Source organism: Mandrillus leucophaeus, unplaced genomic scaffold (genome assembly GCF_000951045.1).
Source record: "Mandrillus leucophaeus isolate KB7577 unplaced genomic scaffold, Mleu.le_1.0 Scaffold148, whole genome shotgun sequence".
Taxonomy (NCBI): Eukaryota; Metazoa; Chordata; class Mammalia; order Primates; family Cercopithecidae; genus Mandrillus; species Mandrillus leucophaeus.
Genome location: NW_012101454.1, coordinates 4,535,488 through 4,545,486, shown reverse-complemented (window position 1 = coordinate 4,545,486; position 9,999 = coordinate 4,535,488).

Sequence of the window (9,999 nt, the reverse complement as noted above, 5' to 3'; positions counted from 1 at the left end):
AAGTCACTCAACCTCTGAACACGTTTTTCATTTGGTCAATTTATTTGAGCATTTGTCCAAGTAGCCTGAGGTGGGTCTAAGTATAAGACATGAAATAGCTTAACATGGCAAAGACTGTCAGACTTTCAGATAGAAAAAACAGTTTACTTAAGAATCTCAGAAATAGCTGGTCACGTCTAAGTTAGGGTCCCTAAGAAAATACAGGTGATTTCACTTAGTATTTCCCCCATTCCTTTCCCCCTTCCATTTCTGAAATAAAGATCGATTTGTAAGGAGCTAGTTTTAAAAAAGAACATAATATGAGGAAATTTTTGTAAAGTCACATTCTGTTAGGTTTCAAGGCTGATTCGGTTAACAAGCTGACCACAGCCCTAAGATATGCTTGAAACCCTTAGTGCAGGGAGACAAAACAGGAACAGGGCTGAGCCTGATGCAGCCTCATTTGGGTTTGGTTGCTGCCCCATTTGTAAAAACAATACAGACGGCCAGGCGCAGTGGCTCACGCCTGTAATCCCATCACTTTGGGAGGCCCAGGCGGGCGGATCATGCGGTCAGGAGATCGAGACCATCCTGGCTAACATGGTGAAACCCCGTCTCTACTAAAAATACAAAAAATTAGCCGGGCATGGTGGCGGGCGCCTGTAGTCCCAGCTACTCGGGAGGCTGAGGCAGGGGAATGGCATGAACCCGGGAGGGGAGCTTGCAGTGAGCTGCGATTGCGCCACTGCACTCCAGCCTGGGCAACAGAGCAAGATTCTGTCTCAAAAAAACAAAAACACAATACAGTCTGTGAAATAGACAGTTGTCCCTCAGTATCCTTGGGGTACTGGTTCCAGGACCCCCTCTGATACCAAAACTCGGATGTTTAAATATCTTATATAAAATGGTATAGTATTTGCATATAACCTATGCTTATCCTCTTGCATACTTTAAATCTTAATCTCTATAATACCTAATAAAATGTGAATGCTATGTAAATAACCATTATACTGTATTTATATTTTTGTCATATTTTTTATTGAATATTTTTGATGCACAATTGGCTGAATTCATGGATGTGGAACCCACAGATATGAAGGGCCTGATATCATTAGGCAATTTTCTTATTGGGCTGCAAATCCAAAATCCAGACCACATTTCTCTGAGTAAAGATGTAATTTCCTCTGAAAAGACTAAATGTTTTCACTGTCAGTTTCCCAGGGGAGAGGTTGGTTCAGCAGGAATTTTGGGAGGAGGGTGTTGAGAGTGTTAGACTCAGGTGAGGGGGAACCTTCCTCATTTCTTTTAGTGCAGATGTCAGTTTGACTCCAATTCTAAAGAAGTGCTGATAACTGAAGGTTTCTAGTGGGGTAGCTGAACTACCTTTGGGGACCTGGAAACAGGTAGCAAAGAAGGCAGAGCACTAGCCTGGTAAGGGCTGAAAGGATTCCACGGGGGCTTGGCCGCTCTCATAAAGTACTATCTGGACCCTTTCTTTCATTATTCGGGAACAAGTCAGGAAAGTCTGGTCTCTACTGTGGGCAACAAAGAGGAAGGTAAGTCTTTTCCCCAGGGTCAAACAAGATGACAGAAGTCACCAGCAGAAGATGGTAGTGCCTATTGAAGTAGCAAGTTAACTGGAGTCACTGTCCCTAGGAGGCAGCCCAGGAATGGGCAAGAGGGCAACCCATTTCTGGGTACACATGACACTGTACCCTTGGAACCTCTGAGGATCATGAGGGGAATATTTTAAGGGTGGCTATTTCTGCCAATAATGCTGGAAAGGATTCGTGGCATAATGCCATGATATGTAGCTGAATCCGCCACAGTGTCTGTACAAAATGTTTAGGTAGTTCATTCTGTCAGTTATTAAGTGTTACGAATCTGAAATCATTAAAACATTGTACTGCAGAAGAAATAGGCATATAAGCAGACCAGAATACAGTTTACACACAAACTGATACTCAAATATGTGGTAATGGTGATTTAAAATAAATGTTGAAAGAAAGGATCATCAAATAAAGTGTATTACAACAAACAGGTAGCCATTTTCCTACCTCACTCCATATAAGAAAATAAATTCTGGACAGATCAAAAATATAAACACAAAAAATGAAACTATGAAAGTAAGAGGATAACATATTATAAATAAACCTTGGTGTGAGCAAGACACACAATTCAATAGCACTAAGAAAAGATTAATTGGTTTGTGTGGGGAAAAAAACAACTTAAGTACGAAATAATCATAACAGTTCTAATACATATAAACTAAGCCAATATTCAGAGTTTATAAATTTTAAAAACCCTAGTAATTCACTATTAAAAACAATTGGCTAAGATGAAATGCAGATTACCAATGTATAAAAAAATCACTCAAACCTTACGTACAAATCAACAATTATCAGATATTAATGCAGTGATAAAACTAGTAAGTTTAATAATCAAAAACTGGCAAAAGGGGCAGGGAAATATACTCATAAATGTTGAGTGGTAGTATAAGGTAGTACAGTTTAAGAAGGCAATTTGGCAGTATCTATGAATATTTAAATGCACACATTCTTTAACTCAGCAATTCCTTGCTAGGAACTTATCCTATGGCTGTACCCACACAATCATTTCAAGGATGTTCAGTGCAGCAATAATTACAATAATGAAAGTATAATCCAATTCAATTATCAATAAAGGAATGGCTAAAAACTTATGGCACATCCATACAGAGATCTAGTTAACTATTAAAAAGAAGTACCTCTAAGTTAAACAGATAAGTAGAAAAGGCAAAGAGTAGAATGATGTGTACAGTTTCGAAATGAGTACAGTTCTGTTATTTTCTGTTTATGGCTGGACAAAGGGACTGCTGGGTGGGGCAGTGGTAGATTATTGCTTTTCATTTTATATTCATTCTCTTACCAAGTGCATATATTACCTTTGTATAAAGACATTATCCTCAAACCATGTAGTAATGCCCAATTGAATGTATCTGTTTAAGATCTAAGGAAAGAAACTTCAGGGGTACTGGAGTTACTGAAAAATAAGCCTAAAAACATGCCAATGAAAGAAAATGGCTCTGGGTCTCAGAAAAAATGGTACACTGATTGTACTTGGGAAAAAACTGGAACGCTGGAAGAATGAAGTTAACCTGGTTTTGGCAAATTTGTGAATATATTGTCTCTTTCACATGAAGTTGTACCTGAGCCTTATTCTTTGATATCTAGTTCAAATGCCACAATTTCTTTGAAACTTCTCAGATCCCTAAACACTTCATATACAGTCCTCTTATAGTTCTTGGTAAATACGTCTATCATAGCATGTGTCACAGTCCTGAGGAGGCGATTTGTTCACTGGCATGTCAGCCCCCAACCCAAATGTGAGATCCTTCAGGCAAGCCTTAACCACAGGATTCGTCCTCTTTTCTCTTCTATACTTGACAAACCATGAGCCCAGTAAAAGTTTGTTGAATGGGTGAATGAATGACTGGAGGAAAAAAAAAGAGACGTTGCTTTTTTTGGATTTTAGAAACTTCTTCCAATAGGATAGAAAACTTGTGACTTGAAATGTAAATTATTAACTCTGTACAGAGTTTTCTCCTTACCAGTGTTAGGAAAGACCCTACCTTTTTTTTTTTTGCCATCACAGACTGCTCGTTGCTTCAGTAACCAAGACCACTGAGATATACCAACTGACAGTGCTTTGGAATGTCTAATGGTCACTGTAGAGAAAAGGAACCTGAGTTTTCTTCCCTAACAGCAAATAAACACAATCTTCTGCCCACACTTGAGGTTTTGTTCTTTTTCTGGACTATATTCTCTAATATAAATGCAAGGCTTTTTGCCCAATGGAGTATGATGTGTGGAGTTCAAATCAAGATTTTCTCAAGTAGAAAACCTGTTTAGGGTTCCCTCCATATCTACAAGAAAAGCATTTTGTTTAGAGGTCTCCATAAAAATGAAACAGAAGACGGTAGGGGCATATGGTACTCAGAACTTTTCTTCATAGTGAAAGGATGCTCACCATTTATTTCCTTTTAATTGATATATAATAATTGTACATATTTATGGGAGAGAGTAATATTTTGATACATACAGTGTATAGTAATCATATAGTAATCTTTTTAAACTTTTTTGTTGTAGAGATGGAGTCTTGTTGCCCAGGGTGGACTTGAACTGCTGAGCTTCAGCCTCCTGGGTAGCTAGAACAGGCATGCTGCACTACACATGGCTTTGTTATTTAAAAAAAAAAAAAAAAGTCCTATTATGTCCCAGGCACAATTGGAAACAAGACAGATATGATCTCTGGTAACAGCATCTGGCAACTATTAGGATTGTGCCTAGAACCTATTTGCAAGTGGTGGGAAAAGGCAGGGACCGAATATGTGAGTTCTACCTAGCAGTATGATGGGTCAAAAACAGAATGAATAAGATCTAGTATTTGATAGCACAATAGAGTGACTATAGTCAATAATAATTTGTCTATTTAAAAATAACTAAAAGAGTATTACTGGATTGTTTGTAACACAAAGGATAAATATTTGAGGGGATAGATACCCCATTTTCCATGATGTCATTATTACTTATTCCATGGCTGTATCAAAGGGACTCATGTACCCTATAAATATGTACACCTACTATGTACCCACAAAAAATTTTGTTAAAAAAAGTACGTAGCTCAGGTTGTTCAAGGAAGATAAGAAATTGCATTTAGTACAAAGACCACTAACCTGGGAGTCAGGAAAATTGAGTTCTGTTGCCATTTCTGGCATTATTTGTGTCATTTTTCTCAACTTTAATATCTCTAGATCTGTTTCTGGATCTTTCAAATGAGGTGTGGAACATCTTTAAGCTCTAGAAATCAGTAGTCCTGTATTTTTATGTGGGAAAGGGCTCAATGTCTTCTATTTCCACGAATAAGAGAGTAAGACTTAAGCCAGAACAGATCTAAGAAAGATATGAAAATAATCTGATGCAAGGCTTTGAGAATAAATAGTAACTTCTAAGTACTCTTCACCCTTGAGTAGAGGAAGAGAAGGATGCTAAGATGGGTCCACATGAGGCTGCTGGTCCTCTGTATGGATCAACTATTTACCACTCTTTAAGATGGATACCTCCTTCATCTACCCTCCTTATGAACTAGTTCAGCAGTCTTTATACCCTTGATTGAAGAAAGTAATTCCTTATGACAAGATAAAACAACCCAAATCAGCTTTGAGATCCTTCCAGCTCATGTGTGTACCTGCTTACCTCTACTGCTGCTTAAGAACGTCTGTGGACATTCTTCACCACTGCTTGTAAAAACCCTAGGGACCCAAGGCCGACAGCTTTTTTTTCCCACTATAGTTCTCTAAACTGTGACAACATAAACATGATTTTTTAAAAGTTCAAAAAGGAAAATAGTGAATTATTCAATTTCTTTCCAATCCTAGTACCCTTCCCCAAAGGTACTGCCAACAGTTTTTATATATTCATACATTTATAAGTTAATCATATTTATCCTTATTTGACATCATATCTATGTTTGGTCTTAATTCTGTCATCTTCCTATTTTAAATTCTCCCTTTAGCTTTCTTACATGGCCTGTGTTATCTTTAATTTTGTGTTTTCATTTTAATAGTTATCAGGCTTAGAGTTTTGGTGATTACCTTCATAACTGTATTCAGAATATTACATCCTTATTGCTTGATATATTATCAATTTTACAAAATTTCTATTACATTCTGAAAAGTAAAACCAATTAGGGCATGTATATATTACCCCTTACCTTGTCTTTGATATTCTATTTTCTAACATGTTAATCTTTTCTATATCAAGATGTATAACATTTCAATATGCTTCTATAGCCTTAAATAATTCTACAACTACATATTTAAATAACCAGCACCAGTCCCGTTCTCAATGTTTGTCCATTCATCTCTTTAGATGGGCTTCATCATCTAGATTCTTCAAGAAGTGTCCACCCTCTTTTAATTTACCCTTACATTTGAAATCACTTGGCTTCCTCCCCACCCCCACCCCACCCAAGAATCTGGTAGACTTTGCTTCGCTCTGCTTTAGCACTGAATGTTGCTACAGAGAAGCCTAAGTCCAGTCTGTTCTTCGTCTCTCCATCTCCCCCTCCCAAAGAAATCACTCAGTTTTGTTGCTGCTAAGATGACATTCCCCTCTCCCTGCCCCCAGGACAATCTGCAATTTTGGCCAGATCAAGAGCAACTGTATTTCTTTAAATTATAATGTTAAAATTAGCATTTGTTATATTATCTCACTTTTATAAAACAGTTTCTATTTAGCTTAATATCCAATTTATATTTATGCATTAATTGGAATAACTTTGGGGGATGGTGGAGTTTGGGGTTCTCTTAAAATTTTCATCTTTGAAATGTTCACCTTTAATGAATGTTTGTTTTTTTTTTAAATAATGGAGCTTATCACTTTTTTTGATGGAAAGATGACTTATTTAGTACAAGTTGGTAGTAAATTCACAAGATATAATGATGTGTACTTTTTGTAAGTTTTGAAGAAAAATTAAAAAAATTAAAAAATTAAAAAAAAAAGTTAAATGTTTAAAAAGAGGAAACAATTTCTCAAACACCTCCTCTTGATTCTGACAACTTAGGTAGGTTAATGGGCTTATGCCATAGAAATGGCATTTTTTCCTCCCTGGTATCAGGATACTTCATAAACTTTAACAAGAAGAATAAGCCAGAAGTTTTCTTAGCAATATGAATTAAAAGAGTAGAAAAGCCATTGAATGATGTGGATGGAAGTTTTATGGCTGCATATGGAAATGAAATGCTTTAAATGGCCCCTTTCGAGAAGAGTCTCTTGCTTCACACTCTATTCTTTCTTCTATATAACATCTGGTGCTTTCAGTTCCCCTTTTTTGTAAAGTGCTGGAGGTTAACAAATAAAATACAGTAGTTCCCCCTTTACCACGGGGGATACATACCAAGATCCCCAGCAGATGCCTGAAACGGTAGATAGTAGAGTCCATCCACCAGGAATGTAGCAAGAATTAATAGGATAATGCAATGTAAAACAATTAGCACACTGCCTGAGAGCATAACTCTACTGCACACAACTATTTTTTGGGGTACTTTGCTTCTAATAGAAGGTAAGTTCCTTGATAGCAACAAATATAATTTGCCACTTTATCCCTATTATCTAGATCAATACTTTTAGTAGACACTCAAATGTTGGTTAAATGATTTGGAACTGAATTTGTCTGGAGTTTAGGTAAGGAATTGCAAATTTTTAAAAAGGGAATACATGCTAGGGCCAGGCTGTGGAAGGTCTCATATTCTGAGGTTATACTCATTTTATTCAACAGCTCGCAGTGACCGTTTTTAAGATGTAAGAGAGGACTGCCTTAATACTGAACACTGAAATCTTTTATCTATAAAGGTTAAGTTTTTCTCCCCACTGGTTTTCAAGTTTTTAAGCACCCATATTTTTACTGAGTAAGTTCTAGAAGAAAATATTTCCTTAAGAAAGAGGAAACTGCAGGATAATGCGGGCATCAATTCTCTGAGTGCTCTCTCTTCCTTCTTTCAGCAACTTCTAAGCTGGTGAGAGGGAACTGAGGTTCACAAAAGATACACAATTTTAAAAAAAAGTCTTAAAACACATCCATTTTGATAGAAAACAGAGGCAGCCGGGCATGGTGGCTCACGCATATAATCCCAACACTCTGGCAGGCCAAACCATTTAAAGACCACCTTGGGCAACACAAGAAGACCCTGTCTCTATTAAAAAAAAAAAAAAAAGAGAGAGAGAATGGGGGCAATAAAAAGTCTTGAGAAACTAAAGACTTGCTGTTGCCAATTAGAAGAAAAAGAAAGGGTAAAAGAAAAAACCATGGAATGAGAGATGAGTAGGAGAAGGTTCCAACAGCTATAAATTCAAAGGCCAAAAAAGAAATTCAGTCAGGCAAGCAGGTTTGTAAAAATTACTTTAAAAATCAGGAATTATCTCTGTGGCCAATTATTCTAAACACATAGTTACCTTCCCTTCATCAAATAAACTGCTTATTACATAAACCTAATCAACATAAAAAAGCAGTGGTTTTAATACCTCAATTACATTAAAAATCCAGTTATTAAAATCGTAACTATCCTTTTTCTTTCTGCCTCTGACATATACACACCCACACTCACCTACCCACACCCCACCAAAAAGTATAAAAACAAGGGAGATAGTCATGAGTAGAACTAAAGGAAAAGTTGAATATTACTTCTCTTCCAAATCACCACCTTTCCACAATCTAACAATTAGACAAGAAAATTAATGAGAATGAACTCTTATAGAAGGGGAGACAATGCAGTTTAGGTAGTTCTATGAAAAAAAAATCGAAGCTTACAAAAGTCGAAACCTGGTTAGTTGTAAAAATGAAGACACTGTAACCAAATTAGTTCTATGACAGCACATTATTCAGCAGTTCTAGAAATGAAGAAGTACTGTTAATCTTTCACTAGGCATTCATTAGAAAAGCCAAAGAGCCTAAGTTCTAGGATTGAATCTCATTTTTTTAAAAATGAGTATTTTGTTATTTCAAAGTAAGCTGTTGTATTCAACTGCACTACACAGGGGCAATATGTAAGAAAGTACATAATCCCCTGGACAAATTTTCAGTCCTGGAGAAAAGCAATACTGGTAACAATACAAGAAACACTAGCACATTTGGTAGAAGAAATGATGCAATGCAGAGACAGTTTTAAGTTCCAGGCAGCAATACAAAATGTATTAATTAGTAACAAACTCATGGCAAAACAAAGTTCACTTCTGTTTTACTAATATAGATGTATTTGGAGAATGCCAATGTTGCTGAACTTATTCAACTTCAGTTGTTAAATGTTCATTCATTCTTAACCACTAAAAAAATCTCCTTTGGACAATCCATATTGTCAGCATTATTAGACTTTAAGATGAAAAATGTGTTTAGCTCTGTAGAGTACTTCCCCTTAACAAGGAGATAAATTCAGCAAGAATCTTCTTGTATCCTTTCCAGTACTATGAAGTCATACCTTTGGAAAACTTAAAATAGGTTTAATTGTATATATTTAGGTAAATATATCTACTTCCCAATGACTTAACAATTATCAGTACAGCTAGTTGGAAAATATTTAGCTGTCTGAATATGTTAAATTATACAACTCTACTACTAAAGTAGTATGAAGTGGTATTTGTCTCCTCAGCTTTTCTAAAGCTGTCTAATCCAACTAACAGTGTGTATGCATGCTTGCATGCGTACACACACATGCTAATAGAGAACATACTGGGTAGTAGATTACTGAAAAATCAAGACATATAGGCTAGACTCAAGGGCCTTATGAAATTTGTAACTGTTTGCCTAGGAAGACATAAAATACTAGGTCTATTTTTATTCATATCCTGAAACTCCCAGACAAATCAATAGACTTGAGCTCTGGATGAAGTATGCCTAAAAACACAAAGTTTTTCAGCCTATAGTTTACATTTCAGTAAGTCTTCATATATACATATACCCACAGCATGATTAAGCAAGGGTGGAAACTTTTTTGTTTTTTAAACACATAGTTGGAACAAATAATTTCATAGATAAAAGTAATTTCTGAAGTACATAAAGTATCTGTTATTCAACATTCAAGTCTCTGCTCAAATGTTACTTCCTAGTCTTCCTTAATACCCCATCCAGAAAATTGTTCTGATAATATTTTTATTTTCCTAATACCACTCTCTGAAATACTTTATTTATTCATCTACTAGCTTATTTTCTAACTCTAGAATTAAGACATCCTGTATGTCTTGCTCACCACTGTATTTCTAGCAGATGCTTGCCACAATTATTTGTTGAATAAACTAATTTCTCTGTGTATGCAATAGATCCAAATATACCAAGGAGCACAGAAGCAATCTCTCTCTAAATATATGAGGTTCTCTCCCCTCCTCTGCCCCCACCCATCCAGACACACTTACCTGGACTACAGAGTGTTTCTAATTTTTTCACAGTATATTATTCTCAGTCAGAGGTGGAATATTTTGTTGCTTTAAAGTA